We start from the raw sequence: 12,891 nt of genomic DNA, 5'->3' as shown, positions 1-12,891 counted from the left end.
GGAGCCATGGCACAGCGGGTAGGGCGTTTGCCTTGCACGCGGCCGACCCGGGTTCTAATCCCAGCATCCCATATGGTCCCCTGAGCACCGCCAGGGGTAATTCCTAAGTGAAGAGCCAGGAGTAACCCCTGTGCATTGCGGGGTGTGATCCCTCAAAAAAAGAGAAATCAATCATGTATTTATTGCTAAGTGTGAGATTTAAACTTGCAAAGCTTTCAGTAGAATACAAAGTAAAGTGGGTCTAGAGAGAGACACGTAACATTAGCTAAATGCAAATTTCTTTTTCTACGTTCTTCCCTTAAAGATCAATAAAGTATCCATACACTATAATAGCCTCTTTTATGTAATTAGAAGAAATGGGATATTGCTAGAAACCAACAATTTTCTTAGTTTTAAATTATATGTCCAAACATAAAGTCAGGAGATTAAAATGGTAGCTACAATATTTCCCTCATAGCAGAAAACTCTATAACACGTTAGGGAAAAGAAATGTATCTCACACTGTATGAAACATTACTTTGATATGTATCAAAGACCTATAGATTTGACCGGAATACATAACACAGGTTGGAGCAACATAGGCAGAACTCCCTAGGTGTTGGGGATGGACTGAGCTGTCAGGGAGAGCCCACGTAGACTGAACTACAGACAGGAACACTTTCCCCCTTCAAGCTGCCTTCAGAAAATAATTTCAGTATATTGAAAGGGGCAGTTTTCCTTCTCTCACAGAAGCCTGGCTGGTCTTTGACAGGCAGATCTCTGGGGTTAGCCAGGCCTGACCTTTGAGATTGCAAAATGCAGGCTCTGGCCCAGCCTAGTCTTTGGGATGTAAATCCAGGTGCCTGTAGTCCAAGAAAGGTTTCAGTTTTGGTTTTGTATCTTTTCTGTGTCAGTTCTGTATCTCCCCCCCACACACACACACCCGAGGCTACAGGCCTACAGGTACAAGGAAACAATATGTTTCTGCTGTCTCAATGTTCTTCCTGTAACTTCTTTTGATGCCTTTGGTGACTTCACTGTATTGCACCTTTAGAGTACCATGATCAATAAAAGGAGACTATCGGGCTCTCTACCTTTGTCTAAGAGTCAGAGAGAACCTAGATTCTCCATGAAACACATTTCTTTCGCGTTCCTTGTCTCAGTGCCACACGAATATTCACGCAACACCAAGGATTTGGAGTTCCAGGATATCTTCAATGACTTGATTGCTAACGACAAAGTTGAAAGGAAGGTCTGAGATACTTTGGTGATAATGGAGGTGTAGTCACCTTGTTCATCAAAACATGAAGGTTAACTCTAGCAATCATGTTACCAAAATTATAATAAAAAGGAATTAAAAATATTTTTCTTCCTCCTGTCCACCTTCCAATTAACTCTTTAGGTTCATAATATAGAATGAAAACAGTACCAACTCCATTAGAAGTGTCAGCTTAAAGAATCAATTGGCCCACTATTTAATGTATTTTCACCACTCATGATCTCATTAATCAGATCAGGTGAGTTTATTAAGGGTCGGTTATATGATTCTGGACCAAGTACATCTGTTAATTGAAATGTTCTCATTTTAGTTTAGTTTGCCTGGATGAGTATCACTGTTATCCCGTTGCTCATCCATTTGCTCAAGCGGCACTAGTAACATCTCCATTGTGACACTTGTTGTTACTGTTTTTGGCACATAGGATACGCCACAAGTAGCTTGCCAGGCTTTGCTGTGCAGGTGGAATACTCTTGGTAGCTTGCCGGGCTCTCTGAGAGGGGCAGAGGAATCCAATCTGGGTCGGCCACTTGCAAGGCAAACACCCTACTGGCTGTGCTATCGCTCCAGCCCAGATGAGTATACTGTTCTGATATTTACAAGTTTGAGAATTTGTAGCTGATGCTAAACTTCCCAGAAATTGTAGATATCAGTTATCCAATTGTTTTACAACTGTATTGATCTAAGTATCTGTCATGTACTGAGAGGTAGAACTGGTGATTGGAAACTACAACTGCTTAAATATAAAAAGAAATTGTTCTTGGATAGGGAAAATACCAACCACATTTCTATCAGCACTTTACTTCAAAATTGTAATTGTGTGGCTAGCATACGTATCATTGACATGAAGGTCATTAGCAGATAAAATTCACCCTAAGGCTGGGGATCTAAAGCAAGCTCTAAGGCCCATTACCTCATAAATATATCTGTGCTTCAGATTTGATACCATGTGTCTGCTGAGCACTGTTGGAACTTCACAGTTTCAGGAACAATTTCAAAAAGAGAAAAGAAGGCAGAAATTATTTAGAGAATGACATTATTACTGTAAATTTATGATAAAAAGCATTGGTCTTACCTAACTGACATTGTAGCACTGTAGCCCTGTCGTTTCATTGTTCATGAATTTTATTAAATTGGTCTGAAAGCCTATCCTTATTCTATAAATACACTTTCTTGAGTATAATAGTTTTATCGCTGTGTCACTGTTGTTCCGTTGCTCACTGATTTGTTCAAGTGGGCAACCAGTAATGTCTTTGTCTCTGTCTATTCAGGGGCAGGGGAATGAGACCCATTATTGTTACTGTTTTTTGCATATCAAATATGCCACGTGTAGCTTTCCAGGCTCTGCTGTGTGAGATTCTGCATTGCTCTCTTCTGGGAGCTTTGTTTTGTAGTCAATAGTTTTAAAGTATAGTTTAAAGTATAATTTAAAGTTGGGTAAAGGGAATTTTTCCATCTTTTATCCTAGAAGTGTTTTGGTAGTTTGGAGATTTTATTGCTACATATAAATTCTCAAAACATAATGATTATATATGCGGGGTGAGGGGGACACAGGAATTACTAATGACTGGTTCAGGGAACCATATGGGGTCCCAAGGTATTGAATATACTATGGGTAGCTTGCCAGGCTCTGCTGAGCAGGCGAGATGCTCTTGGTAGCTTGCCAGGCTCTCTGAGAGGGGTAGAGGAACTGAACCTGGGTCAGCTGCATGCAAGGTGAATGCCCTACTTGCTGCGCTATCGCTCCAGCCCCAAACAAAGCCACATTATGTACCAATATTAGTATTTTACTCCTCAACAAGTTGCAAAAATTAAAATAACATAAAAATAAAATTTACAAACAAAATAATGATAGACATAAGAATAATACTTTGGGACCAGACTCTTTAAGAAAAAATTGTGCATGAGAGATACTACAAGTGGGCAGTGCACTTCCCTTGCATGCCACCAGCCTTGGTTTGATCCCTGGCACTCCTGGGTCGGCCAGCAGTGATCTCTGGTCACAGAGCCAGGAATAAGTCCTGAGCAGTGGTGAGTGTGGCCCAAAAACCAAAAAAAAAAAAATACAAAGAAAAGAAAAAAACAGAAAATAAAATGAAATCAGCAATTTAGAAATGAAAATACTAAAGGAGGTTGGGAATAAACAGAATTCAAAAAATGGGAATACCTTCCCAATAACTGTCACTGTTACTGTCATCTCATTACTCATTGATTTGCTCAAGCGGGCACCAGTAACATCTCCACTGTGAGACTTGCTGTTACTGTTTCTGGCATATCCAATATGCCACGGGTAGCTTGCCAGGCTCTGCCATGGGGGCGAGATACTCTCGGTTGCTTGCCGGGCCCTATGAGAGGGGCAGAGGAATCGAACCAGGGTCGGCCACGTACAAGGTGAACGCCCTACCCGCTGTGCTATTTCTACCCACTGTGCTACTTCTATTGACAAAGTGAAAAAAGAGAACATAGTGGCTGCTAAAGGAATATTTAAAAGTGACTTCTGGGGCTGGAGATTGATTAAAGAGGTGAAGGTGCTTACCTCCGTGAGTCTTATCCCAGTGATATCCCTAGCACTGCATATGGTCCCACAAGCACTGCCAGAAGCAGCACCTCTACATCACTACGTGTGGCCCCCAAATGAAAATAAACAAATCAGAACAAAATTAATTCTAAAATTATTATGATTAAATTCAGTAATTATTTGAATATATAGAAGGAATGTTGAATTTGCAGCTACACTTTCTGAGTAATTATTTCTATTGACATACTTTTGAAATATAACTGCCATTTAAAATATTTTATTATTGCTCAGGTAAAGTGGTTATGGTACATAGTATTATTAATGTTCATATTTTGATGCATAGAGTCACTGTGTGCCCCTCATCATTAATGTGCAAAGACCCTCCACCAGTTTCTTTGATTCTCTACTCTGCACCATCCTTGTACAACGTCTGTCAACCTCCAACACCCACTCACTTCCTAATCTCAGTTCTGTCACCAGAGTCCAAAGTTTAGGTCAATTTGTCATCGTCTGTTATTTTATTTTCTTTGACCACACATATTAGTAAGGTCATATTGCAGTTTTTCTTTTCCTCTAATTAATTTCTCTAAAATGACATATCTTAGTTATATTCAATTGTAGCCAATGGCAAGATTACATCTCTTTATGCTGAGTATTATTCTATTGAATGCATTTGCCGCTTTTTCTTTTTTTTCTTTTTTAAATATTTTGTTGAAGCTACAAGTACCAAATTTTATTTCTTTACTTTAAGCCAATATTTAGAGAGAAAAAGTATCATTTTATTATAGAGATCATGGTTTAACCAAAGGAAAAGTATATTTTTGTTTCTTGAATGCACTATTTTCAATAAGATGAAAAGAATAAACTTTGCATAAATAATATTGCATATATTTCTACACATATCATGATTATGTAGATCAAAATAAGAAAAACATTTGTCTTCTGTTTTCTTTTTAATTAATTTTTTAGTACAAACAGGTCATAAATGACATTTGACATAGTAACTCTTGCTATTTTTTCTCATGGCATTTTGCCTCATGAGGATTTTAAAATTAATGATTCTTTGTTATAGCACATAGAACAATTTTAATACAATTTAACTTGCTTTAATGTATAATAATTATAGTTACAGAATGAAAATATATCATTAGATCAAAAATAGCGTGTATTATTTAAAAGCTAATACTCATCATGCTATCAAAACTTTAATCATTTAAAAAATATTAGATATTTTAAACAGGAAACACTAGCAAAGCTAAAATACAGTCACTATGTGCACCTTCCAGTGATCCTTGACAGAGCTATGTTTCATTCACTGATCAATCAACTCATTTTTTTTCTTTGTATAGGAAAGTTATTTTCAATACCACTACTTTCATCTGATTTCAGGTGTCCAAATGAAATTGTTCAAATTCTTTCCCATTATCTATCTAGACACTTTCTTTTCCTTTGGGTGTATATTTCACAAAGCAGAATAACAGTCACTGGAAGAAACACCTCAGCAGCTATTGCAAAAAATGGCTTGAGGGGCACCCAGGGGCTCAGCAGAAATTCAACTCTTGCCTAACTGTAATACTGTTTGGCATCAGCAATATCTTTGATCTTCCTCTGAAAGTTGCATTGTCTTGAGCTTTGTATCATTAGTATTTGTTGTGTTAACCATATACTTTTCCTTCATTCAAAGATGAATAGGAACCTGAGTATTTCTACTGCTACAATATCAGGCCCAATTTAAAGGAAAACAGCCTTGACATACACGTTTCAAAATACTTGACACTCAACATAAGTAATCAATGGTTTAGTTTTCAATGAGGTTGAGGAACTTCTAAATTAAGTGTACTTTTCTCTTTCTTTTCCTCTTCAAAGAACAAGAATAGCTTTCCATTTGATGGTTGTTAAAACGGTGAACATGTATTGGGTATACTGGATGTTTCCTGTTACATTGATGATCTAATTGGCCTCAAGTAGTTTCTCACCATTTATCCAATTCACATTTACTGATTTCCAATATTCAAATATTGTGTCTTGGCATATAAATTCTACATTAGACTGTCCTTCTAAAGTGGCATTGTTTTCTATTGGCATATTGAAATTTTCAGTGAGGGATATGATATGACTCTCCAAGGAAAAGTGGAAGAATTTTGCCATCATTTTATTTCCAAAGTCAAGAAAGGTGAAACTAGGGGTGTCTGTCCTGGGCCCTGTGCCACGAAAGCCCAGGAAAAACAGCTGCAACAGGGCAGTCCCTGAAGACCTGGCAGGGAGCTCAGAGGCCACCAGGTCCCTGGTTAGGCATGCAGAGATGGCCCTGGGGTGCAGTAATTATTTCAAATCAAGAACCTACAAGATTCATGATTTTAACTTGGTGATTGTGTTTGAGTCATCCATGTAGCTATCCAAGGTCCTACAATGCACTGTATTTAGACAAAATAGTGGTGGTGGTGGGCAGTGATTTTGCATAACAATGCTATTAGCATAGGCACCATTCCAGCACAATATACGAACTATACTAAATTCTTTTTCTTGAATATGTGTGTTGTATATTTTTCTTTTAAAGTAGAGATATATGTCTCTTATAAAAATACATAAATTTATTCTAAAATTTTATCAAAAATTAATTATCCTCAGCACATATTTTCAAGCGTAATAGATACATTAAGAACAAGTACAGAGTTAAAGAAAAATGCAACATTTTGATTATTAAAATAACTTAAACTTGTATTCTTCAACATATAGCAAAAATTTTAATTGTGCAATATTTTTCACATTACTAGTGTGGACACTTTATTCTTTCTGCTGCTGCTGCTCTCTCTTACTGTCTCAAAGGATAGTGTCCCTACTGAGCATGATTTTAGTTGCATCAAAAGACTTCTTTACTCAACAGTTTAATTAGTCACACTAGAACAGGGACAACTAGGATCCTTTCAGTACTCAGGAGATTTAAACGTCTATTGAAGATAGGTCAGAGCAATATAAATATCACTTTTTGGTTGTAACAAAGTTGTTGGAGAGATCAGGGCTCAAGGCCAATATCCAATTCAAATTATTTAGTTCTCCATCAGAGTAGATTTGTCTCCTTGATAGTGAACAATGTAAAATGATTCTAGATTCAAGAGTCTCTAATGAGATGTTTAATATATGAAAGTGGAAATCTAGGAGAGTGAAGGATTACCCAGAAGATGCCTGAAGAGGTAAGTCCAGTTTGATGAGCCTGTTAGAAAATTGAGTCATGTCTTTTAACCAACACAGTTAAACATAAAGAGTGGCCAGTGGAAATTGTAAAAAATACCAAAGAGTAAGTAGAGTAAGCAATATATGAGAGTTATTCTCTTTGAGGAGACCAAGTACCCATTGGTTTTAAATTCTGTAACGCAGTTATATAAATTTACTCTTTTTTTTGCACAAAAATAGTAGTAAATGGGCTATTATTATTCAATAGCTTTTTATGTAATTAGATTGCATTAGTAATTAACTATACATAAGAGAGATCAAGAATGCAAATTTATATTCCAAAACACTGATATTGTACCCTTAAGTATATGATATCCATAAAATTATCACTTTCTAAATAAAATTTTTAAAGAAAATTAAATCATAGTCATAGCTTGAATCATTTAAATGTAATTATCTCCACAACTGAGATACTCAGAAAAGAAAAATTTGCTCTTGACTAAAGAAGCTATTTTTGTTTACTCATAGGCACCACAAAGACTGTCATCATTGAAAAGAGTATGTCGCTGAGGCAGTTTTTGCTTGCTGCCTATACAGTGGGTGTTGGGGTGTGTTAGAAACAGGAAATGACAAGGAAGAGTGAGATTGGTAATTTTTACTTGTCCTTTTATTGTTTATTGTACAGATGCTCCTTGCTAGTCCTGAATCAATGAGCAAACATTTATTCTAGCTTAAATCCAGAAGAACAAAACATAAAGCACATGGCAAAAAATAAGTATAGGAAATTGTTAGTGCATGCCTCACTTCTATAAAAGACAATCTGTAAGTAGTTTGATCTTATCTAACAGAGGTTTATCAAAAAAACAAATTTGAATACAGAAATATGATTGGAATATCGTGATAAACACCAGGAATTTAAAAGCCCAAAACTCCATTTTCCTTTCATCCTTAAGCTATTGTCCAGTGTGACAGGTCACTAAAGGAACATTCTTCTGTGAAGAGATTGCTCATGAAAAGGGACAGTGTCCCCATTTTATTAAAGAACTGTAAGAGTTTAACTGTGAGGTAAGTGTATGTGATAGGCTGTTGCTAATACATATCCATCAGTAGCTTTAATTGTGTTTTTTTTTGGTGTGCCATGTCTGCACTATGTAGTATGTAAATTATAGAAGTATCAATAAGTTCTAGTTACTAGGGTGTTTAATTTTCTTGTTGAACTATTCAGAGGCTGGTCAAATTTTGGCCTGTCATTATATCTCATATTATTTTATAAAGAACATATATAGGGGAAGCATGCAAGTTATTTTTATTGTCAGATTCACAATACTCCGAGAATGTTCAGAGAAAACAATTTAGTCAATGTTTTAATGATTAAAGAAGCTGATTCTTGTCTCTTTGTAAGATATTGTTTCATTTAGTGATGTACAAACAGCATCCCTTGAGAGTATTTTTAGATAAAAATACTATCAGTGTGACTATCATAAATAATTAACATTGCTTCATTGCTTCAGTAAGAATAGTAACAATGACTCATATATAATAGAATTTTTATCATTGTGTATAATATACAAATTATTGAATTTTGTTTCAACAAATTGAGACATAAAATTGAGAAATAAAGCAACTTAGCATTTTACTTTTTATGTGTTTGAAAATATTAACATGTTCTTATATAAAAATGGCTTACATATATGTATGGCATGATTTTTGAATAATTTTGAATTTGTCTGTTTGCTTATTTTTTGTCTTTAAAGTCATACTTAACAACGACCAAGAATCACTCCTGGCTCTGGAGTAAACCCTGGGCATTTGAGTGACCATATGGTTCCAGGATTGGCCCCATACTTCTTTCACTTAAACAGTATGCTCAGTCTATTGAGCTATTTCTTCAGCCTAAACTCATAATTCATGATATTCTCATTATTCACAATATAAGAAATATCATTCATGGAATAAGTGTATCTGTAAGTGTTAATGTTGAATTGTCAGGAACCTTTCATAATTGGCTAGGTACATTTCAAATATCAATACATACATAAAACTCTTGAGTATCATAGTAATATTTCAATTTTTAATTTTCCAATAGCACCTAACCTCTGCCTCACTTCAAAGAAGAAGGTCTGTTGAGTTCACTGTATGCCAGAATAGAAATGGGTCTAGTGAGTTCTGGAGTCTTTTGAGTTTGATTACACACACCATCCTAATTTGGTGTTGACCCTAGTTCAAAGTCACAGACATTCAAATGACACTCAAATGCCTCTTTAAACACAAGAATTCCAAAAGAAAAATGTTAAAACCTGACATCAATAGCTATAAAGGAAAGGTTTGTGTAAAGAAAATAAAATTTTTGGTATAAAGTGTTGCCCCATGTTTGGTAAACTGACAAAATTGGAAGTAATTTAAATAGCTTTTCTTAATTTTCTAATAGCCATGGGAAGTCCTGTTGAAGAATTAAATGTGGGACTGGAGTGATAGCACAGCGGGTAGGGCATTTGCCTTGCACCTGGCCAACCTGAGTTCGATTCCCAGCATCCCATATGGTCCCCTGAGCACCTCCAGGGGTAATTCCTGAGTGCAGAGCCAGGAGTGACCCCTGTACATTGCTGGGCATGACCCAAAAAGAAAAAAAAAAGAATTAAATGTATTGATATTCTTAACAGGTTAGAAGAGAGAGAGAGAATGATGCTGGAGTGATAGCACAGAGGGTAAGGCGTTTGCCTTTCACAAGGCCAATCCGGATTTGATTCCCAGCATTCCATATGGTCCCCTGAGCACCACCAAGAGTAATTCTTGAGTGAAAAGACAGGACTAACCCCTGTGCATTGCCAGGTGTAACCCAAAAAAGAAAAAAAGAAAGAAAGCAAAGGAAGAGAGAAAGAAGGAATGAGCATTGCATCGCATCATTAAAGGGGAAGAGGCAGCCCCCAAACAAGAGCACAGCATCCACACAATCAAATTATCAAATTTCATGTTAGTTCAGCTGGGAGAGTTGAGAACAGGGAGGGCTAAAGTTTATTTAGCCTGACAAGTGTGGAGAACAATGCCTATCTTTATTTTTATTAAAATTCTACCTAGCTTACAGATAAAAAATTGCCAGTGAACAAATTTAAGAGTTTGAAAAGGTAAAAAAAATGACAGAATCTTAGTCTACTAATAAGCAATTTTTGAGAATGAAAAAGAAGTTTATGGATAGGAGAGGTAGTTCAGAGGACTGGGGCCCACATTTTTCAAACTGTATTTGGGATGTGTGGGGCATGTTTCCAGTCACCCTCTGCTCTAGCTAGCACAACAGTCTGGAGTAGGTCCAAGGGCACTGCTGGGTGCGATCCCAAATTTATAAAAATAAGCAAATAATATAGAAACATTGTGTTTCTGACAGGAAAATAAAATAGGAAAGTATTATTTAATCACAGTACTGTGATCAATCATTTGTGATTAGTTCGTTTTACTAGTTCGTTCAAAAGAAACTGCTGTCTATGATTTGAAGAGGGTAAGATCTTTTTGAATATGCACAGATTATTAATGACATGCAGTTTATAACTGGTTTGAACATTGCTTATTGTCCTTATCCAAAGAGCAGTTCTTTTTAACATGCCTCGTTCCAAACTCCAGAGGCTTTTACTCCACTGAAAACAACAATAATGACACACATCTTATATATGCTAGAACAATCAACTTTAATTTGATACCCAAATGAATATCTGAGCAAAAGAGTGTTAGTTATATTGTCTCCAAAATGTTGGTTTTATGTATGTGTGTGTATATATATAAACAGAGGCAGAGAGAGAGTATTCTCAGCTATGCCGCTATACATTGATTTTTGAAGCAAGACCTGCTCCAAAAATTTGACAAAGACAAAAATTTGAAAAAAATACTATTAAGAAACATAAAGACGTTTGCCAGCCACATTAATGCCGTTGTATTTCCCTTACAAGAGGACACAAGTCTTTTGTTACATCTCTATCACTTTGTATTTATTTCCCTAAATACACTTTTCATTAAGGATAGTTTCAAGGCAGCATAAAAACTGGACTGCTATATTAAACTATCATATGTGTAAGGAGAGGAATGAAGTTCTATATATAATATTAAAGGTCAATAATAAAATGTGAGTATTATTAGAAAAAGTATGGTGTGTTTAAAAGGAGAGAAAAAGAATTAGGATATAAGTAATAATATAAGATGTTTATACAAAAAAGAAATGGGTTTCTTAATGAGTACTGCCATACTATTTAGTGAAAATTTCAATCTTGCTAACATTGAATATGGAGTATGTCTTTTGTCGGTACAATAAAATTTTTCTTTATGTTTGTGATCTAAGACTGATAGATAACAAAAGTGTAGTACCTACCTCAAAGTTAGGTAATTAAATATAGCCCAGTCATTTTCATGATCAGTTCAAACTTACAAATTATGGTACATTTGTTCTAGGGATAAAGAAGTAGGAGTAGAATTTTTGGATCATATGGTAGATATAATTTTCTATTTTGAGAAATCTCCATATTTTTTCCTTTGAGATTCATCTAATTTCCATTTCTACAACAGATATCAATCAGGCCATAGAAAAAGGGTCCCAATCATACAAAAACTTCCACAGTATGAAACATTTTTTTCAGCTATTACAAATTGACATTCTAATAAATGAGAATTATAAAATGCTCATATACTATACACTGGAAAAAAAAGCTAAAATGTAAGGAATCTAAGGAACTCATGAAACAGCAAAGAGCCGCAAACTCCATTTAAAAATGTATATATTTTTACATTTTTCTCTTTATACCTGTTTCTTTTTATACCCTGCAAAAACTTGTTTAAAACCCTATGGATGGAAACCCACATTTGAGGTGTGAGATGACTTTACAATGAGGGCTTGACTTATGTCTATTGATCAACTGAATTCCTTCTTTGGAGGAGTATTTGTTCATTTCATCTCTTTTGTATTTTTAAATGGGGTTTGTGGCTCCTTGCTATTTAGTGAATTCCTTAGATATCCTACTTTTTAGCTTTTTTTCAGTATAGTATATGAGCATTTTATAATTCTCATTTATTAGAATGTCAATTTGTAGTAGCTGAAAACGTTTTATACTGTAGAAGTTTTTGCATGACTGGGTGCCATTTTCTATTTTTTTAATTCTATTCCAGTAATGCTATTTTGTAATAACAAGAAAATGTTTCATGGTATAGAAGCTTTTTTGCATGATAGGTGCAATTTGCTACTTTCTTTTTTTTGTTAATTTCATTCTAATGGACTGGAGCAGTAGTACAGCCGGTAGGGCGTTTGCCTTGCACTCAGCCAACCTGGGTTCAATTACTGCGTCCCTCTTAGAGAGCCCGGCAAGCTACCGAGAGTATCCCGCCCGCATGGCAGAGCCTGGCAAGCTGTAACTGAAGAAACTACCTTGAACATATCATGGAATATTTTGCATATTTTTTGATGTGTTTTACAAAACCTAGGCTAAATTTTATGAGCTTTTTCTTTTTTTGGCCACACACCACACAGTGCTAACTCCTAATTCTGAGCTCAGGGCTTGCTCCTGGCTGGGCTTGAATAAATTGTTCATGTAAATTTTTACAAAAACTGTTCATGTAATTTTTTATATGTCTGTTTTGATTTTTTTCAGAAATATTTGCCAATGAAGATGAGGAAAACTGAAGAAAGAAAATATTATTTTGCTTTAAACATGAAGTATGTGACATTCACATGAAACAATTAGTTGGGTATGTATCGATACCAGTTTTTGTTCACTCAGAACAGTTTTGGTTTGTGACATCCATCATATAAATAACATTTTCACAGAGTATAATTACTTATGAAGCACATTATATAAAAAATTACAAATAGTAACAAATATGTATTATGGCAGAATACTGAGGATTAGTTATACTTTGTATTAAGAAATAGCAAGAAATCTGTATCTACCACTAAGAAGAGAAATATAGACAATGA

Source organism: Sorex araneus, chromosome 2 (assembly GCF_027595985.1).
Source record: "Sorex araneus isolate mSorAra2 chromosome 2, mSorAra2.pri, whole genome shotgun sequence".
Taxonomy (NCBI): Eukaryota; Metazoa; Chordata; class Mammalia; order Eulipotyphla; family Soricidae; genus Sorex; species Sorex araneus.
Note: the sequence above shows the minus strand (reverse complement) of the source record.